Source organism: Sphaeramia orbicularis, chromosome 18, assembly GCF_902148855.1.
Source record: "Sphaeramia orbicularis chromosome 18, fSphaOr1.1, whole genome shotgun sequence".
Lineage (NCBI taxonomy): Eukaryota > Metazoa > Chordata > Actinopteri > Kurtiformes > Apogonidae > Sphaeramia > Sphaeramia orbicularis.
Window position 1 is genome coordinate 43,942,346 of NC_043974.1, and position 11,050 is coordinate 43,953,395.

At 38.1% G+C, this 11,050-nt stretch overlaps 1 long non-coding RNA gene across 1 annotated transcript; it reads right to left on the reverse strand.

The window, feature by feature from the left end:
* Positions 1-5,396: 5,396 nt before the first annotated feature.
* Positions 5,397-8,232, reverse strand: LOC115439077 (uncharacterized). The gene is made up of 3 exons (XR_003938185.1): positions 7,990-8,232; positions 7,605-7,676; positions 5,397-5,549 (listed from the first exon to the last, which is right to left on the reverse strand). It is a non-coding gene; the product is annotated as an uncharacterized LOC115439077 (long non-coding RNA).
* Positions 8,233-11,050: the final 2,818 nt, after the last annotated feature.

An 11,050-nucleotide genomic window follows, 5' to 3' on the forward strand; every position in this document is an offset into this window, starting at 1 on the left:
CTGGTTTCTGTGGTCTATGTGGTTTCTGTGGTCTATGTGGTTTCTGTGGTCCATGTGGTTTCTGTGGTCCATGTGGTTTCTGTGGTCTATGTGGTTTCTGTGGTCCATGTGGTTTCTGTGGTCTATGTGGTTTCTGTGGTCTATGTGGTTTCTGTGGTCCATGTGGTTTCTGTGGTCCATGTGGTTTCTGTGGTCCATGTGGTTTCCTTGGTCCATGTGGTTTCTGTGGTTTATCTGGTTTCTGTGGTCTATGTGGTTTCTGTGGTCTATGTGGTTTCTGTGGTCCATGTGGTTTCTGTGGTCCATGTGGTTTCTGTGGTCCATGTGGTTTCTGTGGTCCATGTGGTTTCTGTGGTTTATCTGGTTTCTGTGGTCCATGTGGTTTATCTGGTTGATGTGGTCCATGTGGTTTCTGTGGTCCATGTGGTTTCTGTGGTCCATGTGGTTTCTGTGGTCCATGTGGTTTGTGAGCCCCTCCTGTGGGCTGTTGTGGGTTCATTCAGGTCTTTTGTGGTTGTTTGGAATCACACTGGACAGATTTAAACCTTATTTACTGAACATACTGTATATAACTTATGAAGGCAGTTCACATTATTTATTTTCATTTTTACTCAGTTTATTTCTAATATATTTTGTGATTTAAAAACAACTTTATGCTTCACATGTTTCAGTGAACATGTGTGAATGTAACTGTTGTGTAAATATGAGGAAAAAATCTGGAAAAAACACACATGCACAAAAATGTAATTTTAAAATAAAGGGTTTTGACTGATTTAGTGAAGGCTAGTTTGTAGATGTAAACATTTTCATCATGTAATTTTACTTTTTTCACTTTAAAACATGAAGAAACATTTGTAGTTGTTATTTATAGGTTATTATGTTATTATTTTACTTTAAATCATATTGGTCTAAATGTGGAACCTGAATTAAAATAATTTTAACATCATTTATTGTTCATATATAAAGTGCCATTTTTCATTCTATGGACTGGATTGCAGGGCCGTCTTAACAGTATTATGGGCCCCTGGGCAAAGCAGTCTACGGGGCCCCACCTACTGACAGGAATAAAAATGTAGAGGGTCGATAAAATCAAACATGTTTATTTGATATTTTATGGTTAATGCAAGTATGATTGTTTTCATGTAAATAATTGAATCGATAATTTAGATTAGGTAAATTAAACATATGTTAGTTACTAAACTTAATTAAAATATAATGTTTAAGTAAAAATTATAGATTGTTTGGAAAAACTCTGGTACAAAATAAAAAAAATCTGAAGAGTGACTGAAAAATTTCTTACAAAATAATTGTAAAATGATTGAAAAATTATAGTGCAAAATAAAACAAATCTATATTTAAAAAAAACATGGAAAAATTGGAGTACAGAATAAATTAAAAAAAAAAATCGGAAAATAATCGGAAAAAGCAGGAAAGAACTTAAATGAGCAACTAGTGAAGTAGCTGTGTGCCTTTAATGGGTATGTATCATATATGATACAAGCGTCACTGAAGGGTTAAATACACAGATTAGCCTGGGGCCCTTTTGGTGGTTTTCAGTTTTCATTTGTTTGACACCATTGCTGTTATGGTTTAGTTTGTTCATTCTTGATCTTATTCTCCATTCACATCATTAACTGAAAACTCGTCTAATATTTTAGAATTCGACACATGATCAGTTAAAATTCCAGGAATATTTTTAAGGTAAATCCACGACATGAACCTTTAATTCACTTCTGTTTAGTTTGATTCCACCTGTGCCCTAGCGTACCTTTGTCGTAGTGCATCTCGTCGCGGTTTCCGTAAACCACGTACGTCTCCAGGAAGTTGAGCAGCGCCCCGGTGACCAGGAAGCGGTCTGGGAGGGGAAGACTTTTAACGTAACGCATGTCCAGGGCGAAGGGGTTGGACGGCGAGGGGACGGTGCAGAGACACACCAGCTCACTGACCACGTCCCAAACACGGATCCCTGCGAAAAACCAGGGGGGTCAGTAGTGTGGTTCAGAAAATCCAGCTTCATTGTAGTAACCGAGGCACCTTCTCAATTTGTTTGTTTCAATGAAACGTGTATCTACGCAAAATTTCTAAGTGATAGGGTGAAAAGGAGGCAGTGCTGAAGATGTCATCTTTCCTCTAACCATCCTACCTCGTCTTCTCCACAGTTCTTGAGTTTAGATCATTCACTACGGCATCCACACGACAAACTAATGACATTTATTTGATTGGCTATGCTGACAGAGAGACTATTACAAGATACAATTACCGACTGTAAAGTAAGTACTGCAGCGTTTCCACACCATTTGAAGGAGAGCAAATCCATCCGAAGTGCCAGTGATGAGACAGTTGACGAGCTCTTGGCTGTGTGGCAAAATGCATCTATTCCGACAACTCTGAAGAAACATGCCACTGAAAAGCTGGAGAAAGTACATGACAACTGGCTGAAAAACAAACATCTGTCAGTATGAGTGTACGCATTGTCGGTTTAGCCCTCTAAATATAAATATTTTATTTTAATTGTTTCCTTTTTTGTTTTGGATAATACAACTTAGCAAATGGTTATTTAATGTAGTTTGAGTCAGATTGAGGCTCTTAGTTAATCATCTGAGAGAAAAGTTCTCTAAAATTGTGATTATTTTTTATCACAATATGACAATATTGAAAATACATTGTGAGGTTGACCTATCTTGAGCACTGCCATTCACTGAATATATCAACCTAAAACTTTGCAAAATAAAATAAAGTGACATTTGGAACAATTTGGGAAGGTGCCTAGACTTCTTTCATTGAATTTATTTTTTTCTCAAATTATTGGACCACCCTAGTTATGATGTTATTTCATGTTTCCCATAATGTTGGAATATTTATTTCTGCTCTTTATATTTTTTACACTAAAGCAGACACATCTGTGGTTGTTTCCTCATGTTGTTATTATTACAGTATTTGACTTCAGATCGTACGTCTGAACCTGCCATCGTGGTGCGTTCAGGTCCAGTTCCCCTCAGGGTGTTTCCATGGCGACTAAAGCCCGTCCACATCTGCGTCTGATTGAACTGATGGAAAACTGTGTCGTTGCATAACCGGAGCGCGTCCCGTTTGGATTCCGTGCGTCGTTTCCGTACCTCGCGTTTGCCAGTCGGAGATGGACTTGAGTTTCATGGGCGTGTCCTTCACCAGCGAATCAGTGCCTCCGATGTTGACCAGACGCTCGTGGTTGGAGCGAATCCAGGCGTAGGGACGTCCATATTTAACGTATCCGGCCAATAGGAACAGAGTACAGTTCACCTCCTGAGGTCAGAGGTCACATGGAGGGGGTTAGTTTAAAGGTACAATGTGTATTCTTTGTTTATATTTTTGTTTTGTTTTATTTCTTTTGTCTTTCTTTATGCTAATGCTGTAATGAGGTGAGATTTATTTAATTTAATTTATTTTATTTTTTTCTATTTTCATTGTGCATCTCCAAAAGTACAATACAAAAAAAAAGAAAGAAATTCACATTTTATGATTCAAGATTTTGTGACACAAAGTATAAACACCCCCCCCCAGAACCAGTGGTGACCCCCCCCCCCCCCCCCATACCAACCCAACCTGGATCTGAAAATATGAAAACCACTAATAAAAACAAATACACACATAAAAACAAATACACACATAAAAACAAATACACACATATAGATGAGAGAGAACATAATTTACAGATGAGTTTAATTTTATAAGCACCATGAGGTTTTCTAATTATCACCTGCACAAGTAGTTTCTTTACTGATCCTACTGTTGGATTTGTTGTTGTGTGCAAAATAAATAAATAAATAAATAAATAAATAAATAAAGGTTAAAGGTCAAGAAGTAACTCCTACTGTCAGTTTCACCTTTTTCAATCAGTTTTAATTGATTAACCCTTTAACCCCTGATGTGTCTGTGGTGAGCGTTCTGAGTGTAGGATTTGTTTTAAATATTCCTACAAATTCAACTGTTTACTTCAGTTTACTGGTAACGTTTCCAGTTGTGCTGATAGAATAGACCTGGTTCTTTCTATAGACATCTGAGCATGCTCAGTTCACCCCCCACCACCTGTGGAATGGGGGGCAAAACACAGAGTTTTTCTTTTTTTTGTTTTTAACACCGGTTTCCTTGTGGTTTTTTGTTGTTACTGTTGTTTCCAATGTTGTGGTGATTTTTTTTCCTTCATTTATCTTTTTTTTTTTTTTTTTTTTTTTACTGTGTTTCAACCATGGAACTACAACTGTAAACTTTTGTGACCATAAAGAGGCAAATTTTTGGGGAAACACAAAATTTATGAGATTATAAAATCATACATTTCAGATAATTTTCACAGTGTTGTAAATTAATTGTAATGGGTAAATTTATGAAGAAAAAACATACAAACATATGTTATAAAAGGCAAAATTTAAGTGGAAAAAAAGGGTTATTTCTTAACATGTTGTGAATTTCAAATTTACATGAAAAACCTTGAGGTCGAGAAAATGACAAATATGAGAATCAGAAACTGGGAAGAAAAACTCTATGACTTTGAACCTGATCAGTCACAGGTGAAACCTTTGACTGCTCACGTCTGTAACTTCTGTCTGAGCTGAACCCTGAAACGCTGTCGCACACAAACACGTTCACTCATATTTTCTGTTACTTCTATAGTTTTACTGGGTTTAAGGTCTTACTGGGACGGCGATCTCTCGTTCACTGGGAGACGCTGGGAGGAGGTGGTCCTCAGTACTGGACTGCCTGAAACCAGACACAGAACCAGGTCAGAGGGTTTAACAGACCTGTGTGGACCCACATAGACCCACATGGACCCACGTAGACCCTGATACCACTGAACTCCACACTGACTGACCCCCCAGACCAGTGCAGACCCACATGGACCCATGTAGACTCACCTGGGAGGCTGGGGCTGGGTCTTGCTGGAGGTCTGGTTCTTCCTGGGGCTCGGGGGCTCTTGTCGGGCCGGGTCTGGGCCTGGGTCTGGGCCTGGGTCTGGGCCTGGGTCTGGGCCGGGGTCTGGGACGGGGTCTGGGTCTCCGGGCAGGGGGGAGCTGCGCTGGCTGCCCAGGCTGGGGGAGCTACTGCTGGGGGAGACGTCACTGCTGTTACAGCTGCTGGAGGACGAGTAGGAGGAGGCTCTGGAGACCAGGAAGCCTGGAGAGCACCAACCCTGGGGGGGGCAGAGGGGAGGGGCCGTAGTGACTATGATGATTCTATGGATACTAGAGTTACTGTTACTCTACTGTTACTTTACTGTTACTTTTACTACACTGTTACTCTACTGTTACTATTACTCTACTGTTATTGTTACCCTACTGTTACTCTTCTGTTTCTGTTACTATTACTCTACTGTTACTCTACTGTTTGTTACTCTTCTGTTACTGTTACTCTTCGGTTACTATTACTCTACTATTACTCTTCTGTTACTGTTACTCTGTTACTGTTCCTGTTAGTGAGTCCAGTACAGTCCAGTTGACACAGACCAGGTCTTCGTTGACCACCGTCAGCAGCAGTTCTTCTTTTCCTCGAAGCCAAGGCTGAAAATATTTAAAACCCTGCAAATGAAAACAGGACAGAGCTTCAGCTTCAGCTGTTCACATAAACACCAGACAGACCTTCAGCTTCAGCTTCAGCTGTTCACATAAACACCAGACAGACCTTCAGCTTCAGCTGTTCACATAAACACCAGACAGAGCTTCAGCTTCAGCTGTTCACATAAACACCAGACAGACCTTCAGCTTCAGCTGTTCACATAAACACCAGACAGACCTTCAGCTTCAGCTTCAGCTGTTCACATAAACACCAGACAGACCTTCAGCTTCAGCTGTTCACATAAACACCAGACAGACCTTCAGCTTCAGCTGTTCACATAAACACCAGACAGAGCTTCAGCTTCAGCTGTTCACATAAACACCAGACAGACCTTCAGCTTCAGCTGTTCACATAAACACCAGACAGACCTTCAGCTTCAGCTGTTCACATAAACACCAGACAGACCTTCAGCTTCAGCTGTTCACATAAACACCAGACAGAGCTTCAGCTTCAGCTTCAGCTGTTCACATAAACACCAGACAGACCTTCAGCTTCAGCTGTTCACATAAACACCAGACAGACCTTCAGCTTCAGCTTCAGCTGTTCACATAAACACCAGACAGAGCTTCAGCTTCAGCTGTTCACATAAACACCAGACAGAGCTTCAGCTTCAGCTGTTCACATAAACACCAGACAGAGCTTCAGCTTCAGCTGTTCACATAAACACCAGACAGACCTTCAGCTTCAGCTGTTCACATAAACACCAGACAGAGCTTCAGCTTCAGCTGTTCACATAAACACCAGACAGACCTTCAGCTTCAGCTTCAGCTGTTCACATAAACACCAGAGGACGTGGGTTCATGTCAGAACACTCCACCCTTAAAAACCGTCTGAAAGTCAGTCTGTGTTTTATGTTGTTTTCCTCTTATAGATCAGTTTCATTTTATTGTATCTTGGTGCAACATGTTACAACTTGTTGCCGACATGCGTCTGGTTGCAGGTTGTCTTGTTACATCTCTTATCTTGTTGCATCCTATTGTAAGTGGTTGCATCTGTTTGCAACTTGTTACATCTTATTACCACTTATTGCTTCTTGTTCCATCCTATTGCATTGTGTTGCATCTTGTTGCTGATATGTCGTGTTGCAACTTCTTGCGTTTTTGCATCTGTTGGCATCATGTGACTACTTGTTGCACAGATGTGTGTTGGTGTGTTTTGTTGCATATTTTTCTTGTTGCTTCTTGCTGTGACTTATTGTGTTGTTGCATCTTGTTGCCGGTTGTCTTGTTACATCTTTTAACTTGTTGCATCTGTTTGCAACTTGTTACATCTTGTGTTGTTGCTTCTTGCTCTGACTTATTGTGTTGTTACATATGGTTGCATCTTATTGCTGATATATCTTGTTGCATCTTGTTGCAAATTGTTGTGCATTGCATCTTATTACTTCTTGTTGCACAGATGTGTGTTGGCGTGTCTTGTTGCAACTTGTTGCATCTTTTCCTCTTGCTTCCTGCTGTGACTTATTGTCTTGCATCTTGTCTTGTTGCTGTGACTTATTGTGTTGCATCTTGTTGCCGGTTGTCTTGTTACATGTTGTATCTTATTGCATCTTGTCTCGTTGCGTGTTATTGTGTAGTGTGTGTGTGTGGTTGTATCTGTTTGCAACTTGTTGCTTCTTGTTGCTGAGTTATCTGTTGGTGTGTCCTGTTACATCTTGTGCTGTTGCTTATTGTGTTGGATTTTTCTTTGCACTGAAATTAAGTATCTGAACTGTTTGTCTCTGAGTTCAACTATGTTCATACACTTAGAATTAAAAACATTCAGATTCTTAATTTCAGTGCAAAAAAAAAACCAGCGCTGGAAATTCCGTGGTTTGTAGAATTCCAAATCTGATGACAGATGGACTTCCATAATGTTCTCATGTGATAAGTGGACGTTTGCAGCTTACCTCCTCCTTTTGCATCTGTTTGACATTTACTGTTTATTGTGCATCCATGTCCCTGTCCTCCTGTTCTAAACCTCTGCCCTGGGCTTTTCCCTCCCTGTTATTACCCATAATCCTCTGTTTCTGCGCCTACCTGTAGTGATCCCAGTAAAGCCAGGTCATTCAGGAAGTGTTGCAGTTTCCTCTTCTGCTCGCGCTCTCTTTTCTGTCATGAAAACACAGAAAAACGTGAAAAATTACGTGGCACCCCCCCCCCCCCCCCCCCCCCCCCCCCACACACACACACACACACACACACACACACCCCTTAAAAAAAAACACCCATCGTCTTCAGGTGATGCGCTGTGCTCGTGAGCCCCCTCCCTGTCCTGTATCCTAGCAACACGCACGCCTCCTCAGCATCCGCGGCGGTAAAATAAATAAATAAAAAATCACGCCTTTAGTGGATTTTACAGACGGATCCACGGAACGTCGGGGTTTTCCGTGGCCGTGGGTGACATGCACGAGGCGGCTCTTACACTCAGACCGCTCATCCTGGTCCGATGGAGGCTGGTTCTGCTTCCGGAACAGACGTGGATCAGATCAGGGGTCTGTGGTCCTGATGCTGCTCCGGTCCTGGATCCCACCTCCTCCTCCTCCTCCTCCTCTTCCTCCTCTTCCTCTTCGGGTTAAATCCTCCTGGCAGTCATTTGTTGTTGGCTCTTCTCGGGTGGTGCCTTCACGGTCCGATGCAGCATCAAGTCAGTGTGAGGCTGAGGATGGAGGACAGGACGCCCCCTAGTGGTTCTGAGGACAGATGGAGGCAGTGCAGGGTCCACATTCAGACCAGTACTGTGGAAGGAAATCTGTCTCATCAGGTTCTGAATTATGAAATTATTCTAAAGATTAATTATTGTAAAAGCCTAATTTCTAGCACTTAAGTTAAGTATCTGAATTTATTGCATCTGAATTTTTTTTTTTATTCTAAATTTATAAACATAGTTGAATTCAGACACAATTCAGATACTTAATTTTAGTGCAAAAGAAAAAAAAAAATCAGATACTTAATTTTAGTGCAAAAAAAAAAAAAACAGATGCTTAATTTCAGTGGAAGAAAAAAAAATCCAGATACTTAATTTTAGTGCAAAAAAAAAAAAAATCAGATACTTAATTTCAGTGCAAAAAAAAAAAAAAAAATCATTCTTAATTTCAGTGAAAAAAATTCAGTGCTACAAATTCAATGTCTTTTATAATTCCAAATCTGATGAGACAGATTTACTTCCATACAATATGATCTTAAATGGGTCACATAGTAAAATAATAATAACACAATAACCTGTACAGAATGATAACTCCAAATATGTCTTTGTTTTAGTGCAAAAAAACCCAAACATTAAATTAAGAAAATATTTAAAATTACAAACTAGATATGAATAACCTGAGAAAAACGGAAATTCTGAAGATTAATAAAGATGATTAAAGATGAAAATAAAGATAAATAAATTACATGTAAAAAAAAAAAAAAAAAAGCAGTGTAATTGTAACTATTCTTTGTGTACATTACAACACACAGATCACAGTGGATCTACAAACACACAAAATATTTAATAACAGGCAGAATATCAGATTTGAATTATTTTTATTCCATTTTTCCGTATTGTTTTCTTAACTTTTCTGTTAAATTCTTTCATTATCTTCATTAAATTCTTTCTTTTTTAGTTGGTTTTCTCATTATTCATTTTTGGTCATTTTCTTCATTATTTTCATCACTGTTTTTAGTATTATGAGTTTGTTTATTTTTTTATCATTATTTTATCATGTTTTTCTAAATTTTTTATAGTTGTATAAAACTACCTATTTTTCTACAAACACACACTGTTTTTATTCCATTTTTCCATATTTTTTTTAATTTTTCTGTTAAATTCTTTCCTTTTAGTTTGTTTTCTCATTCATTTTTGGTCATTTTCTTTCATTATTTTCATCATTGTTTTTAGTATTATGAGTTTATTTGTTTATTTTTTAATCATTTTTTTCTCATGTTTTTCTACATTTTCCCCCCATATTTTTTATAAAAACTACTTATTTTTCTAAAAACACACAGTTTTTATTCCATTTTTCCATATTATTTTCTTCATTTTTCTGTTAGATTCTTTCATTTTCTTCATTAAATTCTTTCCTCTTTAGTTTGTTTTCTCATTATTCGTTTTTGGTCATTTTCTTCATTATTTTCATCATTTTTAGTATTATTAGTTCTTTTTTTTTTTTTGCATTATTTTGTCATGTTTTATAAATTTTTTTCCCCCTATATTTGTATAAAACTACTTATTTTTCTAAAGATATTTCATGTTCATGTTTGCTCATGTTTTCCACATCTTTGAAAGGATAGTTTGCAAATGTAAATATTTTCATGTAATTTACTTTTACACTAAAACAAAGTGACAAATGTGTAGTTGTCATTATTTATAGGATATTCTGTTGTTATTATTATTATTATTATTATTAATAATAAACTGGTCTGATCCACATTAGATCACATTGGTCTGAATGTGGAACCTGAACTAAAATAATTCATTATTAATATCTTCAGTGTAATTTTTGTATTTTATAAATTCCTCCCATGGTCCAGACTGGACCCTTTGGCGGCGGGTTTAGGCCCACGGACCGTATGTTTGACACCTCTGACCAAAGGCAGCTGCTACTGGAAAAAACAACAACCATTTAATCTGGAAATAACAGACAACATGTAAAAATCGTCTGGTTTTTGAGTCAAATCAGACACGAAACAGACAAACGTGATAAAAATCTGATTTTATTCAGTGGTGACTCACTGGGGAAACTCACCAGTGAGTTACAAAATCACCATAAAGTGCAGAAACAGCGTCGATCAGTGATGAGTGAGACTCTTAAAAGCAGGACAGTGTCTCATGCTGCCTTCATGTGCTATGGGAATTATGGTAAATACTAGTAATGAACTCGAAAATTGCACTTGAACGCCCCCTCATGTCATATTTTCCACTGTAGAACTGGGAAAAAAACTTACATCCATGAGCTGCTGAGTTTGTAACCAGTATTTACCATAATTCCCCATGGCACATGAAGGCAGCATAAGTCTCCAAATAATGACTCTGATGCCAATTAGTTTTTTTGACTCAAGTCCTCATTTTTAACTAATTAATGACTAAATTTTGATTCATTTGAGACTTCGAGGATTTTTTTTCTTGTTATGCTGCCTTCATGTGCTATAGGAATTATAGTAAACACTTGTTACGGATTCAAAAATTGCACTTGAATGCCCCCTCATTGTGTATTTTCCACTGGAGAACTGGGAAAATGTTTTCACTACGACAACAAAAGCACTTGAACACAACATTAAGGTAATTTCAATTTCACTACCAGAAAGGCTCATCTTCTTGATAGCACCTGAAGGCAGCATTAGACTCAAAATAATGGAAAACCTTCAAGTAATTAGTATTTAATCAGTTGTTTTGACTCATTAAGTTATATTTTTTAACTAATTAATGATTCATTTCTGATTCTTTTGCAAAAGTATCTGAGTATTTGTAGATACTAACTCGTTACTTTGACGTCCAGGATTTTTTC